The sequence below is a fragment of the Geotrypetes seraphini genome, chromosome 2 (genome assembly GCF_902459505.1).
Source record: "Geotrypetes seraphini chromosome 2, aGeoSer1.1, whole genome shotgun sequence".
Classification (NCBI taxonomy): Eukaryota; Metazoa; Chordata; class Amphibia; order Gymnophiona; family Dermophiidae; genus Geotrypetes; species Geotrypetes seraphini.
Window position 1 is genome coordinate 4,202,744 of NC_047085.1, and position 27,298 is coordinate 4,230,041.

Consider the following 27,298-nt stretch of genomic DNA (forward strand, 5'->3'; position numbering starts at 1 on the left):
GAAGATGAAAAATGGAATTGCTAAACTAAAAGATGCTGGGAACCGATATGTGGAGAGTGATGAGGAAAAAGCAAATGTGCTAAACAAATACTTCTGTTCTGTGTTCACAGAAGAAAATCCTGGAGAAGGACCGAGATTGTCTGGCAAAGTTACACAAGAAAATGGAGTAGATTCTGAGCCATTCACAGAGGAGAGTGTTTATGAACTTGAAAAACTGAAGGTGGACAAAGCGATGGGACCAGACAGGATCCATCCCAGGATACTAAGGGAGCTCAGAGAGGTTCTGGCGAGTCCTATTAAAGACTTGTTCAACAAATCTCTGGAGACGGGAGTGATTCCTGGGGATTGGAGGAGAGTGGATGTGGTTTCTATTCATAAAAGTGGTCACAGGGATGAAGCAGGAAACTACAGGCCGATGAGCCTCACTTCAGTTGTTGGAAAAATAATGGAAGTTTTGCTGAAAGAAAGGATAGTGCACTTCCTTGAATCTAATGGGTTACAGGATCCGAGGCAACATGGCTTTACAAAAGGTAAATCGTGCCAAACGAACCTGATTGAATTTTTTGATTGGGTAACCAGAAAGCTGGATCGAGGACATATGCTAGATGTAATTTACTTAGATTTCAGCAAAGCCTTTGATACAGTTCCTCATAGGAGGCTGTTGAACAAACTTGAAGGGCTGAAGTTAGAACCCAAAGTGGTGAACTGGATCAGAAACTGGCTGTCAGACAGACGCCAGAGGGTGGAGGTTAATGGAAGTCACTCAAAGGAAGGAAAGGTGAGTAGTGGAGTCCCTCAGGGTTCGGTGCTGGGGCCAATCCTGTTCAATATGTTTATGAGTGACATTGCTGAAGGATTAGAAGGAAAAGTGTGCCTTTTTGCAGATGATACCAAGATTTGTAACAGAGTGGAAAATATGAAAAAGGATCTGCAAAAGTTAGAGGAATGGTCTAATGCCTGGCAACTAAAATTCAATGCAAAGAAATGCAGAGTAATGCATTTGGGGGATTAATAATCGGAAGGAACCGTATATGCTGGGAGGAGAGAAGCTGATATGCACAGACGGGGAGAGGGACCTTGGGGTGATAGTGTCTGAAGATCTAAAGGTGAAAAAACAGTGTTACAAGGCGGTGGCTGCTGCCAGAAGGATGCTGGGCTGAATAAAGAGAGGTGTAGCCAGTAGAATGAAGGTGTTGATGCCCCTGTACAGGTTGTTGGTGAGGCCCCACTTGGAGCAGTGGCATACCAAGGGGGTGGGCGGGGGACGGCGGTCCGCCCCAGGTGCAGCCTTAGGGGAGGTGCACAGCCGGACAGGTCCGGAAAATTCCTGGGCTGCAACAGCACTCAGCGGCATCGTGCCCCCCCTCCGCGATGGCACTCAGCGGCATCGGCGATCCCCCTGTCCCGCGACAGCACTCAAGTTTGGCCTCCTTCTCCTGGCACCAGCAGAACTTCAGATCGGCAACAGGTGCTCAGTCAAAAGCTTCCCCTGACTCAGCTTTCTGTTTCCACCCAGGTAGTTCAGTAGTTCAGTCAGGGGAAGCTTTTGACTGAGCACCTGTTGCTGATGCCGGGAGAAGGAGGCCGAACTTGAGTGCTGTTGCGGGGCAGGGGGGGTGCCGATGCCGCTGAGTGCCGTTGCGGAGAGGGGGGTGCCGATGCCGCTCAGTGCCGTCGCTGGGGGGGGGGGGGGGGCTTGCTGATCTTGTTGCCAAAATCGGAAAGGTGATGGTGAAAGATGGGCCTGTGGTGGATGGAGAGATTGAGAGAAGAGGACAGATGATGGAAGTGTGGGAAAGAGAGAGAAGGGGCAGATGATGGAAGTGGGGAGAAGGGGAAGAGAGAAGAGGGCAGATGATGGAAGGAGGGGGGAAAAGAGAGAAGGGGCAGATGATGGAAGTGGAGAGAAGGGGAAGAGAGAAGAGGGCAGATGATGGAAGTGGGGAGAGAGAAGAGGGCAGATGATGGAAGAGGAGAGAAGGGAGAGAGAAAAGAGGGCAGAGTATGGAAGGAGGGGAAAATAAAAGGAGGGCACATGATGGGGGAAAAGGATTGAGTTAGAGAAATACTGGAGGGGGTGAGGGAAAGAGGTGGCGAGCTGTAGGTAGACAGTAAAAAAGGAAAATGATGAGAGGGTAGTAAGAACCTATCTAGATGGATATACAGTGGTGCCTCGCATAACGAACGCCTCGCACAGCGAACGCTGCACACAACGAACTTCATTTCATGATTCATACAACGAACTTTGTTTCACACAACGAAGTCGCCCGAGCTACCACGATCGCTGCCGATGTATTGCATCCTTCCGCGCAGGCACTGCAGGCAGTCGTTAGTCACTGCGCTTAACGCGTTTCACATAACGAACTTTTCGCATAACAAACTTGCTCCTGGAACGAATTAAGTTCGTTGTGTGAGGCACCACTGTAATGAGGGAAGAAAGGGATTGCAGAAGAGAGGTGTGGGAGAGGGAAGGAGAGGAGAGAGATGCCAGACCAATGGGGATAGATGGAAGGGGGAGGCATAGTTTCTGGAAGGGGCATAGAAGGAGAGAAGATGCCATATAGGGGCAGAGAGATGGCAGACAGTGGATGGAAGGAAGAGAGGAACAAGAAGATGAGGAAAGCAGAAACCAGAGAAGACAAAGGTAGAACAAAAATTTTCTATTTATTTGTTGCTTTAGGAAACATGTGTCACTGTTTCTGTGGTGTTGCATTGTATGCAGAGTCCAGCTTCTTACTGGTTGAATTTAACCTTTGTCTATGTATTTCTATTTTAACCCCCCTTTTACAAAACTGTGGAGCATTTTTTAGTGCCAGTCGTGGTGGTAGCAGCTCTGATGCTCAGAATTCTATGAGCGTCAGAGCTGTTACCATCGTGGCTAAAATCCACACTACAGTTTTGTAAAAGAGGGAGGGGTTAGTTTGTGATGACATATTCCATATTAGGCGAAGGTATTTTCTGTGTTCTGTGTGTTCGAAAGACATGGTTTTCTGTTAGGATTGACAGTATAGGATTGATCTGTACTAGTCTGGCTTGTTTAGTTTTATAATATAGAAACATAGAAGATGACGGCAGAAAAGGACTACAGCCCATCAAATCTGCCCACTCTGCTTACCCACCCCCTGTCTATGCCCTAATGACCCAATTTCCTTATCTTGACCCTCGTAGGGATCCCACATGGGTATCCCATTTATTCTTAAAGTCTGGCACGCTGTCTGCCTCGATCACCTGCACTGGAAGCTTGTTCCAATGATCAACCACTCTCTCTGTGAAGAAATACTTTCTGGTGTCGCCATGAAATTTTCCGCCCCTGAGTTTGAGCGGGTGCCCTCTTGTGGCCGAGGGTCCCTTGAGGAAGAAAATATCATCTTCCACTTCGACACGTCCCATGAGGTACTTAAATGTTTCGATCATGTCTCCCCTCTCCCTACGTTCCTCGAGAGTGTAGAGCTGCAATTTGTTCAGTCTCTCTTCGTACGAGAGACCCTTGAGCCCCGAGATCATCCTGGTGGCCGTCCGTTGAACCGATTCAATTCTGCGCACATCTTTACTGTAATGTGGCCTCCAGAATTGCACACAGTACTCCAGATGAGGTCTCACCATGGCCCTGTACAACGGCATTATGACTTCAGGCTTTCGGCTGACGAAACTTCTATTGATACAACCCAATATCTGCCTTGCCTTAGATGAAGCCTTCTCCACTTGATTGGCAGTTTTCATGTCTGCACTGATGATTACTCCTAAATCTCGTTCTGCTGAAGTCCTAGTTAAAGTTTCTCCGTTCAAGAAGTACGTCCTGCATGGATTTCCGCTTCCGAGGTGCATGACCTTACATGTCTTAGCATTGAAGCCTAGCTGCCAGGTTGAGGACCAACTTTCCAATGTAAGCAGGTCCTGCGCCATATAATTCTGTAAACTGCATTCACTTACTATATTACATAGTTTGGCGTCATCGGCGAATAGTGTTATTTTACCTTGAAGTCCTTGAGTCAGATCCCCTATGAATATGTTGAAAAGGAGTAGACCCAGGACCGAGCCCTGCGGCACTCCACTGGTCACCTCCGATGTTTTAGAGAGGGTACCATTAACCACCACCCTCTGAAGTCTGCCACTCAGCCAATCATTGACCCATGCAGTTAGTGTCTCTCCTAACCCCATCGATTCCATCTTGCTTAGCAGCCTGCGGTATGGGACACTGTCAAAAGCTTTACTGAAATCCAGATATACGACGTCCAAAGACTCTCCCAAGTCCAACTTTCTTGTTACCCAGTCAAAGAAGCTGATGAGATTGGATTGGCAGGACCTACCCTTGGTGAATCCATGCTGACTGGGATCCCGAAGATTCCCTTCATTCAAGATCGTGTCCAATTTGCTTTTAATTAGTGTTTCCATGAGTTTGCACACTATTGATGTGAGACTCACCGGTCTATAATTCGCAGCCTCTGCCCTGCAACCCTTTTTATGCAGAGGAACGACATTAGCTAATTTCCAGTCCAGGGGAACTTTCCCCTTACTTAGGGAGAGATTGAATAGCTCAGCCAACGGTTTCGCCAGGACATCGCTCAATTCTCTGAGCACTCTTGGGTGCAAATTGTCTGGTCCCATGGCTTTGTTCACCTTGAGTCTTGCCAGTTCACTGTAAACTTCATCTGGTGTGAACTCAAAATTCTGAAACGGGTCTTCTGTGCTTTGTGTTGCCTTCAACTGCGGACCGTGTCCCGGTGCCTCACAGGTGAAGACTGAGCAGAAGTATTCATTCAGTAGTTCGGCTTTATCGGAATCTGCTTCCACGTAACTTCCGTCCGGTCTTCTAAGGCGTACTATCCCGCCTATGTTCCTTTTTCTGTCACTAATATACCTGAAGAAGGATTTGTCCCCCTTTTTAATGTTTTTTGCCAGAATTTCTTCCACTTGAAGTTTTGCCTCCCTAACTGCCATTTTGACCGCTGTAGACCTGGTCCTATATTCTACTTTTGCCTCTCTTTTCTCCTTGTGCTTGTAGGAGAGAAACGCTTTTTTCTTCTCCTTAATGAGGTGCGAGATCTCTGCGGCGAACCATTGGGGTTTATTGTTTCTTTGTCGTTTATTTAATGATTTATGAAGCGGCTAGTTGCTTCATGTATGGTTGATTTCAGTGTTAACCACTTAGCTTCTACATCATCTGTCTCCGCTTGGTCCTGCAGCGTCTGATGGACGAAATCTCCCATGCGTGCGAAGTCTGTGCCCCGGAAATTGAGTACCTTTGTTTTCGTGTTTGATCTAGGGAAGCCTTTCCTAAGGTTGAACCATACTATGTTGTGGTAGCTGGAGGCTAGCGTATCTCCTACTGAGACCTCTGAGATGCTTTCCCCGTTGGTGAGTACCAGGTCGAGGATCGCCTGGGCCCTAGTGGGCTCCGTTACCATTTGTTTGAGACGTGCTCCCTTTATGGAGGTTAAAAGCCTCCTGCTACCGCTGGTTGTCGCTGAAAATGAGTTCCAGTCTGCATCAGGCATATTGAAGTCCCCTAGCAGTACAGCTTCCCCTCATAGAGTGATATTCTCTATGTCTTCAATTAATTCTGCGTCCATGTCTTTCAGTTGTCTTGGGGGTCTGTATACCACACCTAGATACAGGCATTTTTCTCTGCGTCTTGCCAGGTTTACCCAGAGGGACTCCCCGGTGTACTTGACATCTGTGATCCTGGTGGTTTTGATGTCCTCTTTAATGTATAGAGCTACCCCCCCTCCTAACCTGCCCTCTCTGTCCTGATGAAGTAGATTGTAGCCCGGTATAGCCATATCCCACCCATGTGAGTCTGTGAACCAAGTTTCAGATATTGCCACCACATCTAGGTCGGCATTCCTTATTTCAGCCTCCAATTGTAGAATTTTGTTACCTAAACTGTGTGCATTGACATGGCCCTCCATATCTTGTGTTTGCTAAGTCCCTGGTAGGTGTATCCTACCCGAGTCGGTGTGACTCCCAAAGAACTGTTTGCAATGTGAGTACTTACCTTGGACATGGAAGCGGAGTTTTGACTCACCTCATCAGGATAATTCCTTTCTGCACTAATATGTGAATGGGTACCCTTCCCCCGACTTACCTAGTTTAAAGCCCTGTGAAGCAGGCGGGCTAGTCGGTGGGTGTATTGATGTTGTACTGCTCACTTCATATGTAAAATGCTGCCTATTCCTAGGTACTCATGTGTGATGTGTGGCTTGTTACTAAAAATCATGTTTCTCATAAAGATTGGGGGGGGTGCCACATATGCTAGGTACGCCACTGACTTGGAGTATTGTGTTCAGTTTTGGAGACCATATCTGGCGAAGGACGTAAGAAGGCTTGAAGCGGTACAGAGGAAGGCGACGAAAATGATAGGAGGCTTGCACCAGAAGACGTATGAGGAGAGACTGGAAGCCCTGAATATGTATACCCTAGGCTGGAAAGGAGAGACAGGGGAGATATGATTCAGACGTTCAAATACTTGAAGGGTATTAACGTAGAACAAAATCTTTTCCAGAGAAAGGAAAATGGTAACACCAGAGGACATAATTTGAGGTTGAGGGGTGGTAGATTCAGGGGCAATGTTAGGAAATTCTACTTTACGGAGAGGGTGGTGGATGCCTGGAATGTGCTCCCGAGAGAGGTGGTGGAGAGTAAAACTGTGACTGAGTTCAAAGAAGCGTGGGATGAACACAGAAGATTTAGAATCAGAAAATAATATTAAAAATTGAACTAAGGCCAGTACTGGGCAGACTTGCACGGTTTGTGTCTGTATATGGCCGTTTGGTGGAGGAAGGGCTGGAGTGAGCTTTGATGGAGACTTCTGTAGTTGGAACCTAAGCACAATACCAGGCAGAGCTTTGGAGTGTTGCCCAGGAATAACTAAGGAGAAAAAAAAAAGTTTTCGATTGAACCCGGTTGGACATTCGGGTCTTTATCTGCCGTCATCTCCTATGTTAGACGATGAGAGAGCAGACGCAGCTCAGTCGTCGCTTTGTCAAGGGAGAGCCGCGGGTAAAAGACGGATCGCCAGGAAGCGCCACATCTGTGAAAAGCGCGGGCCGCCACAGGCAGAGGCCATTGGCGCGCCACAACGAGGCTCGAGAGCTTCTTCCGGCGGCCGCGCGTGTGCAGAAGTGACGTTTGAGGCGGCGCAGAGGGCGTGGCAAGCGGCGCGGGTCCCCCTTCCCCCATCTGTCTTGTCTCGAGACCCACCCCGGAGCCTCCCGGGAAGCCGGAACGGAAGCGGCCTCGAGCCGCTGGCCTGAGGTAAGCAGGGAGGGGCGCGGCGCAGCGCCCCCCCCCCCCTCCCGAGACCTCTCCCCTCCCCCCCCTGCATTCCCCACCCCGGGCCTTCTCCTCGACACATTCCCTCGTCGGCCTCCCCTCCCCCCCCCCATGCTGTCGGCCGTTGCCCCTTCCTCTGGCCTAGGTGGAGGGGCCTAGTGGGTAGAGCTGCCGCCGACCTGCGTTGGAGAGAAGGAACGAAGGAGCTGGAAATCCCCCACCTGGGCCCGAGTTCATTTGGCCCAGCGCGAGACATTTCCCGGCCTAAAAGTAATAATCGACGGAGAGCGGCATGATTTCTAACATGCAACATTCTTGCATGCCTAGATTGAATGTTTTCATGTGCAGCACTGCTGACATTACATTAGTGACTTTTATTCCGCCATTACTTTGCGGTTCAGAGGTTATCTGGACATTCGGGGGATTGATAGTTCTCTAGAAATTAGTAGTCTATGGCATTAAAGTCAGGCCTTTTTTTTTTTTTTTATAGTTCATATGTTAATGTTTCCATTACATGAACTTGCAGAGCTATTTGTAATTAGTAATTTTTCTTTAAAATCCATCATAGTACTTGAAGACTGGAGGGTGGCCAACATGACACCAAATTTTTCAAAAGAGTTCCAGAGGTGATTTGGGAACTTATAGACTTGAGTCTGATGTCAGTGCTGGACAAAATGGTAGACACTATTATAATAATAATAACTTTATTCTTATATACCGCCACAGTCGAAAGACTTCTAGGCGGTTCACATCGAAGAAGGCTGGACAATCAACAAATTACAAAATGCAAGAAGTGAGGGTACAACTTATTACACAAGAAATAGATAAAAGGAACAGCATATTACATCGAGATGGACAGAGGGAAAGTATGACTTAGTAAGTGATGAGGCTTCTGTTTAGGAGATGAATTTGTTAAATAATACAGTTTTAATTTAATTATAAACAAAGCAAAATGACAGAACATATAAATCACATGGTTTTACTTAAATCTTGCCTCACCAATCTACTGCATTTCTTTGAAGGGGTGAATGAACATGTGGATAAAGGTGAACCTGTTGATATTGTGCATTTGGTTTTTCAAAAGGCATTTCACAAAGTACCTCACGAAAAACTTCTCAGGAAATTAGAAAGTCATGAGATGGGAAGTAATGTCCTTTTCCAGTGCAATAGTTGAGATATTCTAGACAGATAAGTTATTTCCCCATAGTTGCGTGCTGTGCAGAAGGAATGCACTACGGATTTTTCACTTTTTCACTCTCCGCTGTACTTCACTGGTTCTCTAGCACCACCTACAGTTTTTTCCTTATGCACGTGTGCCTGCAGGAGTGTTTGTTCTGCTCTCCCACTTTTGTTATTTTTAATTCAATGTGATTTAGTTCCTTTTTTGGGTAATTTGGAGCTTGGAGTGATTTTGAAGCTCTGTCTGCTTGAGAGTTCACAGACTTCGGTCTGTAGCTGACAATCCGATCCTTCTGGGTACCTGTTATCCAGCCTGCATAGTATATTTGCTGGAGCTCAGGGCCGTCCCTGACATGGTCTCACCTACTGTTAAGCAGGGGTTGAGTGTAGTCTGTTAGGAGGCTCAGCAGTGTTTTGCAGGGTGCCGACTGCATTTTCACACATCCGCACTTCCCAGTGCACATCCGTTGGTCTGCAGGGATGGAGGTGTATTCAGATATAGGAGTCTGACTGGCAGCCTGAAGATCAGCTTTCCTGAAGCATTCCCAGTATTGTTGCAGTGAATTTTCTCATCCAACTACTGTGAGAGCTGTAAGCAGGCTGCAGCACAGATCCTCTGTCAGGTAACGGTGAGTACACAGGCTGACAGCCTTTGAGAGGAATTAGGGGAGATTGGAAAAGGGAGGTTTTGAGTGCTTCTTTTGCCCTGTGTTCCCCCTCCTGAAAAATCCTAAAATCGCCATTTTTAGTTTGGGAAGTGTGAAAAATATTGAGATTTTGTTGCAAATTTTTTGATGGCAACCGTCTTGGATTTTTATTGATCCTTTTTTCTAAAGCTCCCTGCTTCTTCCAAACTGTAAATTTTGCCTAGAAACCTGCTGGGATGGAGTCCTTGGGCTCTCCTCATGTGGATTCTTGCTAGGATTGCACAAATTTAGTGCTTTTAGAGTGTCCTTGTGCTATGTGTCTTGTGGCACAGCTGGGGGAGGGGGTTGGGGGTGGCAGCGTCGAGCTTAGCTTCTCCACTGCTGAAGTAGGTGACCAAACGCTCAATAGTGCTGCCCAATTCACGATTCAAATCGATTTACAACGACAAAAAATCAGCCTCCCGATTTGGTGACTGACCCTCCCCTCTCTCCCCTAAAGCAGGAGTGCCGCTGCCGCTCCTTCGTTAGAGGGCGAATGGGGAGGGTCAGTCAGGAAGTGCTGGTGTCCAGCTTCTCCCCTGGCCTCCCGGCATCAATTTACCTAATTTCAGCAGCCTGCCTAGGATCTCTGGTGCTAGCAATCTTTGCAAGCAGCCATAGGTCTTCGGAGCTGTCTTCTCTCTGCCGCGGTCCCGCCCCTCTGGCAGGATTGCGGCAGAGGAAACAGCTCCGAAGACCTATGCTGAAATTAGGTAAATTGATGCCGGGAGGCCAGGGGGAACACACAGGCCTTCAGGGGTGGGGGTGCAGACCTTCAGGGGAGGGGACCTTGGTATAGAAGTACAGGAAGGGGGGGGTCAAAGAGACGTGCATATGCTGGACTTTGGGGGGAATAAATAATGGATCTAAAAACAGGAGAGGGAGAGATATGGTGGACAATGGGATTTAGGGATGAAAGGAACAGAAAGGGAGAGATGGTGGACCCTAGGGTCGTGGGGAAGGAGGGAGAGATGCTGGATGAAAGGGTAGTTGAGAAAAGGTGGATCTGTGGATGGAGATGAAAAAAAGGAAAAATGCCAGATCTCCAGGGGAGGGAAAGGAAACGGAAGGGGAGGACAGAGATAGAAGATTGATGGTTAGCACAGAGAAAAAAGAAAGAAGGAGACCCTGGCAAGTAAGTTATCAGAAGACAACCAGAGCCTGGGACCAACAAGGTTTGAATAATGACCAGACAACAAAAAGTAGAAAAAATAATTTTATTTTCTGTTTTGTGATTACAATATGTCAGATTTGAAAAGTGTATTCTGCCAGAGCTGGTTTTAGACTGCGAACGTGAGCTAGGATTTAACAGAGAGAGGAAAAGTCTGTTTTGTTTACACCACAACGCCAGTGTGGTTAGGAGAAGGCAAAGGAGGTGAAGAGGCTATAAAAGGGGTAAAGAGGCTATAAAATAAACCCACCAGGATGTTTAAAAAAAAAAAAAAACCCCCACCCAATTGGGCAGGAAAATCGAATCGAAAAATCGATTCAATAGGCTGAAGCAAATCAATTTTTTTTCTGAATCGAGCAGCACCAATGCTCAGCTACCTTGGCAGGGCAGCCTTCATTGCTTTTGGGTCTCGGCATGGCTGGTAATTCCATTAGCCAGGCTGTGGACCCTCCTCAGCCTAACAAACAAACATTTCTGTATCACTTGGTAGACTTTTATATTCTTACGAATGGGATATATACCTCACTGCTACCAGCAGGTGGAGATTTATTTTATTTTTATTCATAGTAACATAGTAACATAACATAGTAGATGACGGCAGATAAAGACCCGAATGGTCCATCCAGTCTGCCCAACCTGATTCAATTTAAATTTTTTTTTTTTTTCTTCTTAGCTATTTCTGGGCGAGAATCCAAAGCTTTACCCGGTACTGTGCTTGGGTTCCAACTGCCGAAATCTCTGTTAAGACTTACTCCAGCCCATCTACACCCTCCCAGCCATTGAAGCCCTCCCCTGCCCATCCTCCTCCAAACGGCTATGCACAGACACAGACCGTACAAGTCTGCCCAGTAACTGGCCTAGTTCAATCTTTAATATTATTTTCTGATTCTAAATCTTCTGTATTCATCCCACGCTTCTTTGAACTCAGTCACAGCTTTACTCTCTACAACCTCTCTCGGGAGCGCATTCCAGGCATCCACCACCCTCTCCGTAAAGTAGAATTTCCTAACATTGCCCCTGAATCTACCACCCCTCAACCTCAAATTATGTCCTCTGGTTTTACCATTTTCCTTTCTCTGGAAAAGATTTTGTTCTACGTTAATACCCTTTAAGTATTTGAACGTCTGAATCATATCTCCCCTGTCTCTCCTTTCCTCTAGGGCAGGGGTGTCAAAGTCCCTCCTCGAGGGCCGGAATCCAGTCGGGTTTTCAGGATTTCCCCAATGAATATGCCTGAGATCTATTTGCATGCACTGCTTTCAATACATGTTCATTGGGGAAATCCTGAAAACCCGACTGGATTGTGGCCCTTGAGGACCGACTTTGACACCTGTGCTCTAGGGTATACATATTCAGGGCTTCCAGTCTCTCCTCATACGTCTTCTGGCGCAAGCCTCCTATCATTTTCGTCGCCCTCCTCTGGACCGCCTCAAGTCTTCTTACGTCTTTCGCCAGATACGATCTCCAAAACTGAACACAATACTCCAAGTGGGGTCTCACCAATGACCTGTACAGGGGCATCAACACCTTCTTCCTTCTACTGACTACGCCTCTCTTTATACAGCCCAGAATCCTTCTGGCAGCAGCCACTGCCTTGTCACACTGTTTTTTCGCCTTTAGATCTTCGGACACTATCACCACAAGGTCCCTCTCCCCGTCCGTGCATATCAGCTTCTCTCCTCCCAGCATATACGGTTCCTTCCTATTATTAATCCCCAAATGCATTACTCTGCATTTCTTTGCATTGAATTTTAGTTGCCAGGCATTAGACCATTCCTCTAACTTTTGCAGATCCTTTTTCATATTTTCCACTCCCTCTTCGGTGTCTACTCTGTTACAAATCTTGGTATCATCTGCAAAAAGGCACACTTTTCCTTCTAACCCTTCAGCAATGTCACTTACATACATATTGAACAGGATTGGCCCCAGCACCGAACCCTGAGGGACTCCACTAGTCACCTTTCCTTCCTTCGAGCGACTTCCATTAACCACCACCCTCTGGCGTCTGTCCGACAGCCAGTTTCTGACCCAGTTCACCACTTTGGGTCCTAACTTCAGCCCTTCAAGTTTGTTCAACAGCCTCCTATGAGGAACTGTATCAAAGGCTTTGCTGAAATCCAAGTAAATTACATCTAGCATATGTCCTCGATTCAGCTCTCTGGTCACCCAATCAAAAAATTAAATCAGGTTCGTTTGGCACGATTTACCTTTTGTAAAGCCATGTTGCCTCGGATCCTGTAACCCATTAGATTCAAGGAAATACACTATCCTTTCTTTCAGCAACACTTCCATTATTTTTCCAACAACTGAAGTGAGGCTCACCGGCCTGTAGTTTCCTGCTTCATCCCTGTGACCACTTTTATGAATAGGGACCACATCTGCTCTCCTCCAATCCCCAGGAATCACTCCCGTCTCCAGAGATTTGTTGAACAAGTCTTTAATAGGACTCGCCAGAACCTCTCTGAGCTCCCTTAGTATCCTGGGATGGATCCCGTCTGGTCCCATCGCTTTGTCCACCTTCAGTTTTTCAAGTTGCTCATAAACACCCTCCTCCGTGAACGGCGCAGAATCTACTCCATTTTCTCGTGTAACTTTGCCAGACAATCTCGGTCCTTCTCCAGGATTTTCTTCTGTGAACACAGAACAGAAGTATTTGTTTAGCACATTTGCTTTCTCCTCATCACTCTCCACATATTTGTTCCCAGCATCTTTTAGCCTAGCAATTCCATTTTTTATCTTCCTCCTTTCACTAATATATCTGAAAAAATTTTTATTCCCTGTTTTACATTTTTAGCCATTTGTTCTTCCGCCTGTGCCTTCGCCAAACGTATCTCTCTCTTGGCTTCTTTCAGTTTCACCCTATAGTCCTTTCTGCTCTCCTCTTCTTGGGTTTTTTTATATTTCATGAACGCCAACTCTTTCGCCTTTATTTTCTCAGCCACTAGGTTGGAGAACCATATCGGCTTCCTTTTTCTCTTGTTTTTATTGATTTTCTTCACATAAAGGTCCGTAGCCATTTTTATCACTCCTTTCAGCTTAGACCACTGTCTTTCCACTTCTCTTATGTCCTCCCATCCTAACAGCTCTTTCTTCAGGTACTTTCCCATTGCATTAAAGTCCGTACGTTTGAAATCTAGGACTTTAAGTATCGTGCGGCCGCTCTCCACTTTAGCCGTTATATCAAACCAAACCGTTTGATGATCGCTACTACCCAGGTGAGCACCCACTCGAACATTAGAGATACTCTCTCCATTTGTTAGGACCAGATCCAATATCGCTTTTTCCCTTGTGGGTTCCGTCACCATTTGTCTGAGCAGAGCCTCTTGAAAGGCATCCACAATCTCCATACTTCTTTCCGATTCCGCAGACGGAACATTCCAGTCCGCATCCGGCAGGTTGAAATCTCCCAACAGCAGAACCTCCTCTTTCCTTCCAAACTTTTTGATATCCACAATCAGATCCTTATCAATTTGCTGCGATTGAGTCGGAGGTCTGTAGACTACACCCATGTAGATAGAAGTTCCATCTTCTCTTTTCAGAGCAATCCATATCGCTTCTTCCTCTCCCCAGGTCCCTTGCATTTCGGTCGCTTGGATATTGATCTTTACATAGAGAGCTACTCCTCCACCTTTATGACCATCTCTGTCCTTCCTAAAAAGATTATATCCCGGTATGTTTGCATCCCATCCATGTGATTCACTGAACCATGTCTCTGTGATAGCAACAATATCTAGATCTGCCTCTAATATCAGGGCTTGCAGATCATGAACTTTGTTGCTTAGACTGCGAGCATTTGTGGTCATCGCTTTCCAGCTATTTTTCAGCAATAATCTCCTTTTTCGTATGGATTTTTGTGTCGTTTCACTTTCCGTTGCAATACTAAGAAATGAGTTGCTGATATTGCTTATGTTGCAGCCTTTACTACTATCACATCTTTTCTTTTGCCGGGGTGGTCTCTATAATTGTCCTTCGTACATACACCACCCCCACCTTCTAGTTTAAATGCCTGGAAAAATATTGTCTAAATTTCTCTGCAAGGTTTCTTTTTCCTGCTGTAGTAATATGTAGCCCATCAGTGCAATATAGCTTCTTGTCCTTCCATTTATTTCCCCATCCTCCTATGTACCTGAAGCCTTCTTGATGACACCAGGCTCTGAGCCATCTATTAAAGTCCTCTGTGTTTTTCATTCTTTGCTCTCCTTTTCCATATGCAGGCAGTATTTCAGAAAAAGCTAAAGTCTTTACAAAAGGTTTCACGCCCTCACCAAGCTCCCGAAAAGCTTTCTGTGCTGCAAGTGTGGAGTTGTTGGCCAGGTCATTTGTTCCCAGATGGATAACAACATCAGTGTTAAAATCCTTAGTTTCTTCCTTAATTATAGTCAGTATTTGCCTGGAACTCCTGGTAGCTGAGGATCCTGAAAGACATTTCACTATTTTGGTCTCCTCGCCCTGTGTTCCAAGGTTAATGCCTCTGATGATGGAATCCCCCAACAGTAATAGTTTTCTGTTTTTGGCTTTTTTATTTGTACTTGGGGTGCTCTTGTTCTCTTGAGTTTCCTTCATTGGTTCAAGTCCCACCTCCCTTCTGTTTTCCTGAGTATCGCAGTGCACTAGTGGAGCGAAGGAATTCTGTAGAGGTAATATTAGTGAAGGTGGATGTTTCTGTGTTACATGTCGCAGTCTTCCTGAGCCTACTGTGACCCATTTATTCCTGGGCTGTTTTATTCTTTGAGGTAGAGGTGGTAAGTTGGTATGATTTTGTGGAGTGATGGAAGCTGCTTTAATTGTATTCAATTCCTGTTTAAGTTTGCCGAGCTCCTCCTTAATACTGGCAGGTTGAAGACAGATGGGGCAAGCCTTAAGCCTCCAAATGTCTTGGAATTAAAGCACCACAGTGATTGCATAGAATAAAGGTCATCTTGATTGGTTGTGAAGTGACTTGATTGGTTGTGAAGTGACCAGAAATATAGGCTCTATACCACCTAAAACACAGTATTTTAAACAAACATGCAGGTTCTATCAGTGCTACCCTAAAACACAGGATTTATAACAGGATTTTCCCTACTTTAGTCACCCTGAGCCACAGGCACCAGAAATATAGGCTCTATACCACCTAAAACACAGTATTTTAAACAAAAATGCAGGAAGAGGAAATAAGATTTAACAGAGGAAAGAGAAGGATTTATTTTTTTGTGCTTTTTTATATTTTTTTTAGTAAGAAACAGGGAGGAGAAGAGAAATTAAGCAGATATAATGCTGAAAACCAGTGAAAAGAGCAGAATATGAAATGCTGAGTAACTTAGCTTTTAGAAGTTCACAGGGCAGCCTTGTTTCAGCAATGTCCCAAAGATAATGCAATTAACCTTAGAAGTAAAACAGAGCCCCTCCCTTCTCCACCTAATCAGACACAATGGCTAAAAACTAGTGAGTCAGAAATATAGGCTCTATACCACCTAAAACACAGTATTTTAAACAAAAATGCAGGTTCTATCAGTGCTACCCTAAAACACAGGATTTATAACAGGATTTTCCCTACTTTAGTCACCCTGAGCCACAGTTTTCTCTACTGTTCTCCCAGGGGAGCTTAGAACGGTTCACATGAATTTAATCTGGTACTCAAGCATTTTTCTCTATCTCTCCCAGTGGGCTCACATTCTATCTAATGTACCTGGGACAATGGGAGGATTAAGTGACTTGCCCAGGGTCACAAGGAGCAGCATGGAGTTTGAACCCACAACCTCAGGGCGCTGAGGCTGTAGCTTTAACCTCTGCGCCACACTCTCCCAAACTTGTATATCAGTATAGCTTCCCCCCTACAAATCCAGTCTATCTCAGTCTCCATAGCAGGTAGTAAGGCTTTTCGGCTCCCCTCTTAGCACTGTTGGAACTTTGTTTTGGACTTCTTGGTTCCCCTTTGTTCCGGATAGTGCTTGGACGGGTCCTGTTTAGGGATCCGTCCAACCTCGGTGGTGTTAACCTGGTGGGTCTCATGCTGGGTTCCTCCCCCTACCTTCCTCCACCTCCCCATATTTTTATAGAGGTGCCTCAGCAGGTGGCCTGGCCCCCTGGTTGGTCAGCCTTTCAGCTTGGAGAGCCGTGCAGTCTCTTCTGACTTAAAATAAAAAATTCTGAGGTTTGCCGGTCTGCATGGCTCATTTCCCTGTAAAACTGCCTGTTTTTCTCAACTAACCGGCACTTTTTCTGTCAGCTAGAGCTTTTTCCGGCACAATGAGCACTTTTAAAGTCATTGTGCTCCAGACTTGAGGTACTTGCAGCTGGCCTGTGTAAGTGTGCAGGCCAGAGCAGTGGGGCAGCTTCGTCGGCAGCGGATGCTGATGGCCAGGGTGCTCTGCTGATGGTGCCTCGCAAGTCGGCTTTGGATCGCGGGGAAACCTGGGTTTCCCCTGACACCCACAAGGAGGGTTCCCCAGCTACCGACGGTCAGGGAGAAAAAGATTCCCTTGACGCTGGAGCGGCTGGGGATTCCCTTTTTGCATTGGTCAGTTCCTCGGCCTCAGCGTCAGCAAAGTCCCAGGCTTTTCAGATGCAGCAGGCCGCAGGAGCTCCAATTTTGGCGGGTTTGGATCCAATTTCGGTGGGAACCTTCTCTGTCCTCTCAGTTAATTCAGGTGACCTTCCCCCTGTTCTTGAAATACAGGGGAAAGATACGGCAAGGTCCACTGCTGTGGCAGGGAGTCCTTAGGGTCGCCAGGGGTCTTCCCCCTAAATTTGTGTTGGCACTTTGTAAAGCTTATGTGCTGGCAACATGAGGTTCCGTGTCCACTCCGGGGGTCTCGGAGGGGGTTGCCCTCAACGTCTTCCCTGGTGCTGTCCCACACAGCGACAGTTTTGCTCCCCTCTACTCTTCTCTCATCCAAACGCCCGAGGGTCTCTTGGGGTGAGGATTTTTGCACAGAGGAGCAGGATGTAATTGAGGAGGACCTGGACCCTTTGGGAGATTTCCAGGATCCTCTTGGGTTGGATTCCGCTAGCGAGGGGTTCGAGCACCTCCCAGCTGGCGAAGATGCGTCTGTGGTGCGCATTTTTTAGTGGTACGAGCTTCATGAGCTAATTCTTCAGGTCTCCTCGGTTTTGCACTTTGAGGACACCGTGTCGGAGCCCCTGCGTACGGTGGACCCCTTGCTTAAGGGGATCCGTTCTGCTTCCCGCTCTTTTCCTATGCATCAGGATATTCGGAATATTATGCTCACTCAATGGCAGGTGCCAGAAGCTCCCTTTCATTTGCGCGCTCCATGGCCCGCCTGTACGCGCTCTATGGCCCGTCTGTGTCCCATTCCTGAAGGGGATAGGGAGACTCTGAAGTCGCCTGTAGTGGATGCGGTGGTCTTGGCCATCTCTAAGAGGCATACCGTGCCTGTTGAAGGCGGTGTGGCCTTCAAGGACCCGGAGGAGCGTAAGTTAGAGTCCCTCTTTGAACAGAGTTTTGATGTGACAGCTCTGGTGGTCCAGGCAACGATGTGTGGTGGACTAGTGGTTCGGGCATGTTTCTGCTAGGCCGAGCATGTGCTTGACAGTAAATCTGAGGATTGAGAATTGTTCAAGCACGAGGTGGCAAAGATTGGATTGGGTGCTCCTTATCTTTCAGATACCGTGTATAACCTCTTGCGAGCTTCTACCAAATCGGCGTTTTCCGTGGCAGCCCGCCCCGTACCTTGTGGCTTTGTGTTTGGTCGGCGGATTATGCGCCCAAAGCTAAGAACATAAGAATTACCGCTGCTGGGTCAGACCAGTGGTCTATCGTGCCCAGCAGTCCGGTCATGCAGCGGCCTCCAGGTCAAAGAACAGTGCTCTAAATGAGTCCAGCCTCACCTTCGTATGTTCCAGTTTAGCAGGAACTTGTCCAACTTTGTCTTGAATCCCTGAAGGGTGTTTTCTCCTATAATAGACTACGGAAGAGCATTCTAGTTTTCTACCACTCTCTGGGTGAAGAACTTCCTTATGTTTATATGGAATCTATCCCCTTTCAACTTTAGAGAGTGCCCTCGTTCTCCCTACCTTGGAGAGGGTGAACAATCTGTCTTTATTTGCTAAGTATATTCCCTTCAGTATTTTGAATGTTTCGATCATGTCCCCTCTATCTCCTCTTTTCAAGTGAGAAGTGGCCCAGTTTCTCCAATCTCTCACTGTACGGCAACTCCTCCAGCCCCTTAACCATTTTAGTTGCTCTTCTCTGGACCCTTTCGAGTAGTACTGTGTCCTTCATGTATGGCAACCAGTGCTTGGTGCAGTACTCCAGGTGAGGGTGCAACATGGCCCGGTACAGCGGCATAATAACCTTCTCCGATCTGTTCGTGATCCCCTTCTTAATCATTCCTAGCATTCTGTTCGCCCTTTTCGCCGCCACCATGCATTGCGCAGACGGCTTCATCGACTTGTCGATCAGAACTCCCAAGTCTCTTTTCTGGGAGGTCTCTCCAAATACTGCCCCAGACATCCTGTATTCGTGCATGAGATTTTTGTTACAGACATGTATCACTTTACATTTATCCATGTTGAATCTCATCTGCCATGTCGATGCCCATTTCTCGAGCTTGATTGTCACATTGCAGATCTTTGCAATTCCCCTGTGTCTTCACTACTCTGAATAAATTCATATCGTCCACAAATTTAATCACCTCTCTCATTGTACCAATGTCCAGATCTTTTATAAAGAAGTTGAAGAGTACAGGTCCAAGCACTGAGCCCTGCGGCACTCCACTGGTGATGCTCTTCCAGTCCGAATATTGTCTATTTACCCCCACTCAATGCTCCAAGCCAGTTTTATGTTTAAATCATATTTATTGAATTTCACAATAGTAACAGTACAGTCAAGAAAAAAAGGGTATTAAACTCCAGGTAAACAATAACCAACAACCCGTCTAAACCTCTAGAACCCCCACCACCTTCCCTCCCCCCTCCCACTCCAGGAGCAGCAGCAGCAGCAGTAATATAAAGGAAGATAAAAACAATCTAGCTATCAACTATACCAAATTTTTCTTTAAGATATGGAGTCAAAGTAGCATAAAAGGGAGTCCAACATTGTACGAAAAGATGACCTAAACGAGAGTCCAAATCAAGAATATCTCTGTGCTCCAAGAGGGCCTGCTGTATCATGAAGGATCTCCATTGAGAGAGTGTAGGCAGGTGTGATGAAATCCAGCAGGCCAAGATACTCTTCCATCCCAGCATAATAGCCCTGCGAAGAAAAACCTTACAGTCAGGCCTTAAAGGATGGAGTCGTGCATTCAAAGTAAAAAGAAAGTTAGGATGTAATCGCCAAACACAATTCCAAAGGCCTGCTACATAAGTTGCATCCAAAATGTAGAAATGTGAGGACAAGTCCAAAACATGTGTCCCAAGGTAGCATGTGCCTGAAAACACTTGATACAATGATCACTTCCACAAATCTTCATCTTGTAAGCTCGATTCGGCACGCAATAAGCTCTTAAAAAAAATTTGTAATTTTGTTCCTTTTCCGTTGTTTGAAAATTATACTTGACACCCAGGCGTATCCCTTGACGAATCATTTCAGGTGTGATAGGGACCTGTAGATCCAGTGTCCACTTCCGGGCAAGTTCCGCAAAATTCAACTCCCGCCATTTCCTGAAAATATTTATGATGGAATTTCATCCAGCCAGTTTTTAATCCATGTGAGTATTTCACCCTCGATTCCATGGCTTGCAATTTTCCAAAGTAGTCATTCATGTGTAACCTTGTCAAATGCCTTCTGAAAATCCAGATATACAATGTCGACCGGGTCGCCCTTGTCTATCTGCCTGTTTACTCCCTCGAAGAAGTGCATCAAGTTTGTCAAACAAGACCTGCCTTTGCTGAAACCGTGCTGGCTGGTCCTCATCAGACCGTGTCCGTCAAGGTGATCGATGATGTGGTCCTTTATCAGTGTCTCTACCATCTTTCCCGGTACTGAGGTCAGACTCACCAGTCTATAGTTTCCCGGATCTCCCCTCAAACCTCTTTTGAAGATTGGCATATCATTCGCCACCTTCCAGTCTTCCGGAATCTTTCCCGATTTGATCGACAGATTGGCTATTAGTTGAAGCAGTTCAGCTTTAGTCCCTTTCAGTTCCTTGATGATCCTTGGATGGATGCCATCTGGTCCCGGGGATTTATCGCTCTTAAGCCTATCAATCTGCCTGCATAACTCTTCTAGACTGACCATCAACCCTGTCAGTTTCCCTTCATTGTTTCCAGCATATATCCTGATGGGTTCCTGTATGCTGTGTATATCCTCTTTGGTAAATACATACGCAAAAAATGTGTTCAGTTTGTCAGCGATTGCTTTGTTCTCGTTTAGCACACCCTTTATTCCATGGTCATCCAACGGTCCCACCGCTTTCTTCGCGAGTCGTTTCCCCTTAATATATCGAAAGAATGGCTTGAAGTTTTTTGTCTTCTTGGCTATTTTTCCCTCGTCTCTTTTGGCCACTTTTACCACCTTATGGCACCTGCGTTGATGTTTGTGCTTATTCCAGTTTTTGTCTGTTTTTGAACTTTTCCATTCCTTAAACAAAGTTTTCTTACCTCTGATCGCTTCTTTCACCTCTACAGTGAGCCACGCCGGTTCCTTGTTCTTTTTCCTCTTGGATTCCTTGTTGATATGCGGGATATATAGATTTTGTGTCTCGGAGACTGTCTTTAAAAAGGGACCAAGCTTGCTGTAACATTTTTACAGTGCTTATCCTCTTCTTAATCTTCTTCCCCACCATGAGTATCATCCCTTCGTAATTCGCTTTTTAGAAGTTCAGTGCCATTGCCGTTGTTCTGGACCAGGTCCAAGCGGATCATGTTGTAATCACTGTTGCCCAGCGTCCCTTCTACACCTTGTGCCGGTCCTCGCAGTCCATTTAGAATTAAGTCCAGAATTGCATTTCCTCTTGTATTTCCTTGACAAGTTATTTCAGGAAGCAATTGCCTACAGCATCCAGATACTTGGTCTCCTTAGCGTAGCTGGAGGTGCCTAGGTTCCAGTCTATCCCCGGATAGTTGATGTCAACCAAGATAACTGTGTTGTCCCCCTTGCAATTGTGTTTAATCTCATCTGTCATTTCTCCATCAATTTCTTCGGACTGCCTTGGGGGGTTGGTAGTAGATGCCGATCTTCATTTCCAGTCCATTTGTTCCTGGAATTTTGACCCATAGAGAATCTAACATCCGTCTGTTGTGGCATGTTCTCCAGTAGATTCAATTCCCTCTTTGACGTATATGGCAATGTTTCCTTTTAAGGGATCTTTCTTGTTTGGTGAGGACCTGGAGAGGTTGGTTCAGACTCTCACTGACTCTAAAGTGCCTCGTTTGCCTGAAGATAGGCCTCAGCCACTGTCTTGAGGTGGCGTTGCTCCTGGGTGTGATTTCAGCCGTTTCCAGCCTGGGCGAGGGTCTGCCTCTTTTCAGTCTTCTGGGCTCTCTAGAGACAGGTTCTTCTAGCGCATGTAGTCCTTTCATGGGGCCCGCCGGGGTGCGGGTAGTGCCCCCGCCAGGTCTCCTGCCACCCATCCTGCCCAATGACTCCTTGCCGGTGCCCGTCTTGGTTCCGGTGAACGCCCGGCTGTAAGACTTTTATCTGAAATGGGCAGACATCACTTCCGATCAGTGTGTTTTGGAGGTGATACTGGACGGCTATGCTCTGGAGTTTTTCCTGTTCTTTGTCAGACCGTTTTCTTGCTTCTCCCTCGCAGGTGGCATGGAAGCAGCAGGCCTTTCGCCAGATCCTTCAAAGATTGTTGGATCTCTGCGTGGTGGTTCCAGTTTCTGCACAGGAGTGGGGCATAGGTTGGTACTCGATTTACTTTGTGGTGCCCAAGAAGGAAGGGACCTTTCGACCCATCCTGGATTTAAAAGGGGTCAACAGGGCTCTTCATGTGCCTTCCTTCCGCAAGGAAACTCTGCGGTCTGTGATTATGGCAGTTCAGCTGAGGGAGTTTCTGACCTCTCTAGATCTGACCGAGGCCTACTTACACATTCCTATTCGGGGCACCCATCATCACTTCCTGCGCTTTGCGATCTTGGGGCAACACTATCAGTTCTGTGCTCTTCCATATGGTCTAGCCAAGGCTCCGCGGACGTTCACCAAGATGATAGTGGTCTTCGTGGTGGCGTTGCGAAAAGAGGGCATTCTAGTCCATCCCTACCTGGACAACTGGTTGATTCCAGCGAAGTCGCTCCTGGAGAGCACTCAGGTGGTGGAGTTTCTGCTGTTGCTGGGATGGGTCGTTATCCTTTTCCGAGAGCCGGTTGTTTCCCTCTCAGCGTCTGGAGGGTAAGCAAATTGCAATCTCAGATTTGCCTGTTTATTGTTTTTGATTTATTTATCATTTTCAAGTTTACAAATCGAGTATCACTTGTACAGAAAGATAAAGATAAGCCAGTAAGGTAATAAAATATTCATTCAAACATATCAGGCAACAATAATAAGAAAATCATTATGGCTTAACTTCAGCTCAAGTCCACATATGGAGATTCAAGGTATACATAGCGGAAAATTAAAGAAACATTAACAAACTAAATTGCTATACAAAGAAGAAACAGACCCTTTAGACTGAGACAGGATAACAAATAATCAATTTGCCCTCATAATTTCCCTTAAGCCTGAGGCGCTGTAGACAAGAATGTTGTCAGCTGGCTTTGGTCAAAGAAAACATATTTTTTCATACGATATTGTTTCACACATTTACATGGATGTCGAAGAAAAAAGATCGCTCCCAAAGCTATAACCCCTTGTTTTAAAAGAAGAAATTTGCGTCTCCTTTTTTGAGTATCTCGAGCCAGATCCGGGAAAATCAATATTTTAAGTCCCTTACATTTTTTTGGTCTATTTTTAAAGAAAAGCCTAAGCAACCAGTTTTTATCTGGTGTTAAGGGCACAGTAATCAAAAGTGTCACCGGGGTAGTCATTTCTATATCGGAAAGTTCCAGTATTGCTGTAACATTAAGTGGTTACTGGTTCCTTTCTTGTAATCGTTGTTGTTTATCTCTTTTGATAGGTAAATAGTAAGCTTGTGTGAGTGGTGGCAACATATCTTCAGAAATTTCCAAAATTTCACTATATCTCTTGTTGTTGCAACCTTCGGAAAATTTATTATTTCTGGAGGAACTTTCTAAGGATTCCAGCTTCCTTCTCAAATTGGTGTTATCCTTAATTAATACTTCTCTAATCTGTTTAGAAACTTTCAGTTCTTGATGGATATTTTCTAGGGAACTTTTTGTATCCTCAAATTCAACCTTCAAATTTCCCACCACAGTCTCTTGGGCTTTACCGTATTTTCACGCATATAACGCGTGCGTTATACACGATTTTACAAACCGTGCATAATCTTGCGCGTTATACGCGTGAGCGCGTTGTACAAATTTATTTTACATAGTTCCCCCCCCAACGCCCGCTTCCCCCCCCCCCCCGCAGGACCGCTCGCACCCCCACCCCGAAGGACCGCTCGCACGCACTCCCACCCGCACCCCCACCCTGAAGGACCGCTCGCACCCCCACAGCCTCCCGACCCCCCCCCAATCATGTAGAAGCTCCTACCGGTGTCCTGCTGGTTCCTCTTGGCGGTCCCGGCCCTGCGATGCTTCCTCTTCCGGCGGGACCGCGATGGCAGCTTCGGTTGCTTTCCTCCGATCTACTCCTATGGAGGACATATGTAAAGCTGCCACTTGGTCTTTCTAGTTAAAAGTGTCCGTGCCGGGGCTCCGTCGGTGACGTCACCCATACGTTAAGAATATCTGCCTGCTGTCCCTGGATAACACCTGTTACGGTAAGTAACTGTGCTTTTTCCCCCACCCCCCATTCTCTTCTCTTACCGTGATCTGGCCTGCTCCGTTCGGCCCCTCCCCCTTCCTGCGGGCTGGCCTGCTGCGACTGAAGGTTTTTTTTAAAGTTTCAAAGTACCGGCGGCTCTTCTCACAATCCCCGTGGTGGTTGATCCTCCTGTAAAGAGCAGCCTGCGATGGTGGCCGGCTTTAGTAAACCTCGCAGGCCGCTCTCCAACTCGGTAGCACGTTCCCTCTGACGCAATCCCGTGCGTCAGAGGGAACATGCTACCGAGGTTGGAGAGCAGCCTGCGAAGTTCGCTAAAGCCGGTCTGCTTTTTACAGGAGGATCAGTGGCGGCGGTAGCGGCGAGTTAGGGCGGGAGTTGTGTTCCCTGCTGAGGACGCGGGCAGGGAGAGAACTTGCCTGGCTTCCATGGTGAGTGAGGGCGGGAGGAGGGGAGTGGCCAGAATGTTCCCTGCCGCTGGGTTGGCTGCCACGGATCACACACCACAGCGGCAGGGAACACGAAATCCTAAGTGCGCATGTGCGCTTAGTCTTTTATTATATAGGATGAATTTAAACAACTAAAAAAAAAAGATAAATATAGCTCATCCAGTCATACAAGAAATGGTTCTACAGCAGGGGCTTGCGAGCTACTTTTAAAATGACCAAGTCAAAACGATCTACCAACAATAAAATTTTTTAAAAAACACAAAGCACACTGTACGCAGAGAAAATGTTAATTATCATTTATATTCCACGGGTTTTCAAAGAGGTCAAGGCAGACAATTCTATGCAATGTCACCTCAGGAACAACTATACAAAAATAGACAAATATTTCCCCCTCCCTTTTTACTAAATCACAATAGCGGTTTTTAGAGCAGGGAGATGCACTGAATGCCCTGTGCTGCTCTTGATGCTCATAGGCTCCCTGCGCTAAAAACCGCTATTGCGGTTTAGTAAAAGGGGGCCATAGGGCAAAATATAGACAGCAGATATAAATTCTCAAAACAGACACATTTTGATCACTAAACTGAAAATAAAATCATTTTTCCTACCTTTTTTTGTCTGGTGATTTCATGAGTCTCTGTTTGCACTTCCTTCTTCTGACTATAAATCCAGTATTTTTTTCTTTCTGCCCCTCCCCTTTTCTTTCTGTCTCTCTTTCTTTCTCTCTCCCCCTGCCCCCCCAAGCCATCGCGCCAATTTCTCCACTTCCCCGATTCTTTCCCTACCCCCTAAGCCACCATGCCGATTTCTCCCTGCTTCCACTAGCCAGGCCAGGAATGTACAAGCGCCGGACTCACAAGACTTCACCTCTGATGTCAATTCTAACGTCGGAGAGGAAGTTCCAGGCCAGCCAGGCAGCGATTGGCTAGCCCCGAACTTCCTCTCTGACGTCAGAATTTACATCGGAAGTGAAGTCTTGTGAGTCCGCTACTTGTACGCGCCTGGCCTGGCTCAGGGAGGCAGGAAGAAAAAGACTGCCAAGGCAACGCGATCGACTCACATTGCCTTTGCGATCTACTGGTCGATTGCGCTCGACCATTTGGGCACCCCTGCTGTTATGGTATCCTGTCCTGACCTGAGGAAAGAGTTTAGTCCCAAAAAACTGCCTTATTTCCATTTCCTATTTATAAACTTTAATCAATAGATACAATACTACTTGATTCTACGTAAAGCAACAAAATTTTTTTTTCTACCTTTTGTTGTTTCTGCTTTAATCATCTTGTCTTCACTCTTCTTTCTAGCCAGCATCTGTCCGCTCTGTCTTCCATGCAGCATCAGCCCCTTCCATCCACTGTCCGCCTTCTCCCCGTTCCATATGGCATCTTCCCTCTTTTCATGCTCCTTCAATAAACTGTCTATCCTGTGCCCCTTCTCTTCTCCTTTGTACATGATTGATTTCAGCTCTGCCACCTCTCCATTTTTCTCTCTCTGTCACCACCCCGTACCCTATGTTCTGGCATCTCTCTCTTCTTTCTTTCCTTCGCACCCCACAGTCTGGTATCTTCCCTTCCCTGATTCTCTGGCATCTCACTCCTTTCCTTTTCTTCCATCTCTCCCTCCCCTCCATGCTCTGTCATCTCCTCCTTCCTTTCCCCCTTCCTTTTCCCTTGGTCTGGCATACTTTCCTCCTTCCCTCCATGCCCTGGCATCTCTTCCTCCCTCCAATCCCTTGCATCACGTTTCATTCCCTCCCTCAACTTCTTTCTCCCTCCCTGTGCAGAATGCAATGCGTAACAATGATGTGTGGTGCATCAGCATTCACTAGCGCACCAAAACTGGACTTTCTTCCGAGCATGGCTGAAGCTCCGTCCGAACAAACTGCAGAAACCATATCCCACGAAAGATTGTTGTCTTTGAAGAAGTCATCCACAAGTTTCTTCACATCAGTTGCCTTAGTTGTTGTTGTAAGAGGCTTACAAAATAAAAAATCTTCCTTTATCACGTCGTCTTTCACATAGCGCACGAATACTGCAAGCTGGCTTAGATTGGAAACGTCTGTGGTCTCGTCGAGTTGAAGGCTGAATTTTGCCGGGCTTGAAATCAGATCTGCAACTACTTGAGCCAAGATGTCTTTGCTCATGTCCTCTATTCTGTTGCTGATGATGTCATTTGAAAGAGGAATTTCAGATAACTGAACTTCAGCCGCTTTTCCCAGCATGATATTTGCCAACTTCAACACAGCTGGTTTTATGAGTGTTTCACCAATGGTGTTTGGTTTGCCCTGCTTTGCGATCAGGTAAGCAACTTCGTACAATGCTGTGAGGATCGGTTTGTTGATGGGTACAAAGCCGAGAACAGGCAGAGTAGCCTTTTCATCGAATCTTGCTCTCTTCACCTTGAATTCAGCGAGCGTTGTGTTCTTGTATTTTCCATCTCCATGCAGCTTAAGGAAGTGTTCCCTTAGTTTTGCCGGAGCTAGACTAGAATTACTCAACTTGGCATTGCAAATCATGCAATTAGGACGCTGACTCCTATCACGTTCCGTTATACATGTGAATCCATATTGTACATATTCGTCCGACTACTTTCGTATTTTGCTCGACATAGTAAGGGATTAAAATATTAAGATAGGTATCACACAACGTACCATCACAACAGTTACAATTCGACTACTGTGCGCATCAAATCCCCTGCAGCACAGATAGGCCAAGCGATGTTGCGTGATCATCTGCAGCCAATTATGGACAAGCGGGGCGTATCATCACGAATCATA

The 27,298-nt window shown here is 46.4% G+C and overlaps 1 protein-coding gene across 3 annotated transcripts in view; it reads left to right on the forward strand.

The window, feature by feature from the left end:
• The first annotated feature begins 7,045 nt into the window (after window positions 1–7,045).
• The window catches only part of LOC117355139 (casein kinase II subunit alpha), a 247,635-nt gene continuing 227,382 nt past the window's right edge, over window positions 7,046–27,298 (forward strand). The window contains exon 1 of one of the 3 annotated variants that reach the window (XM_033933254.1): window positions 7,046–7,254. The gene's annotated coding sequence lies outside the window, so the exon portion shown is untranslated. Of the gene's footprint in view, window positions 7,255–7,405; window positions 7,543–27,298 lie in introns of those variants that run through there. The other 2 variants (XM_033933252.1, XM_033933253.1) reach the window with 2 other exon arrangements.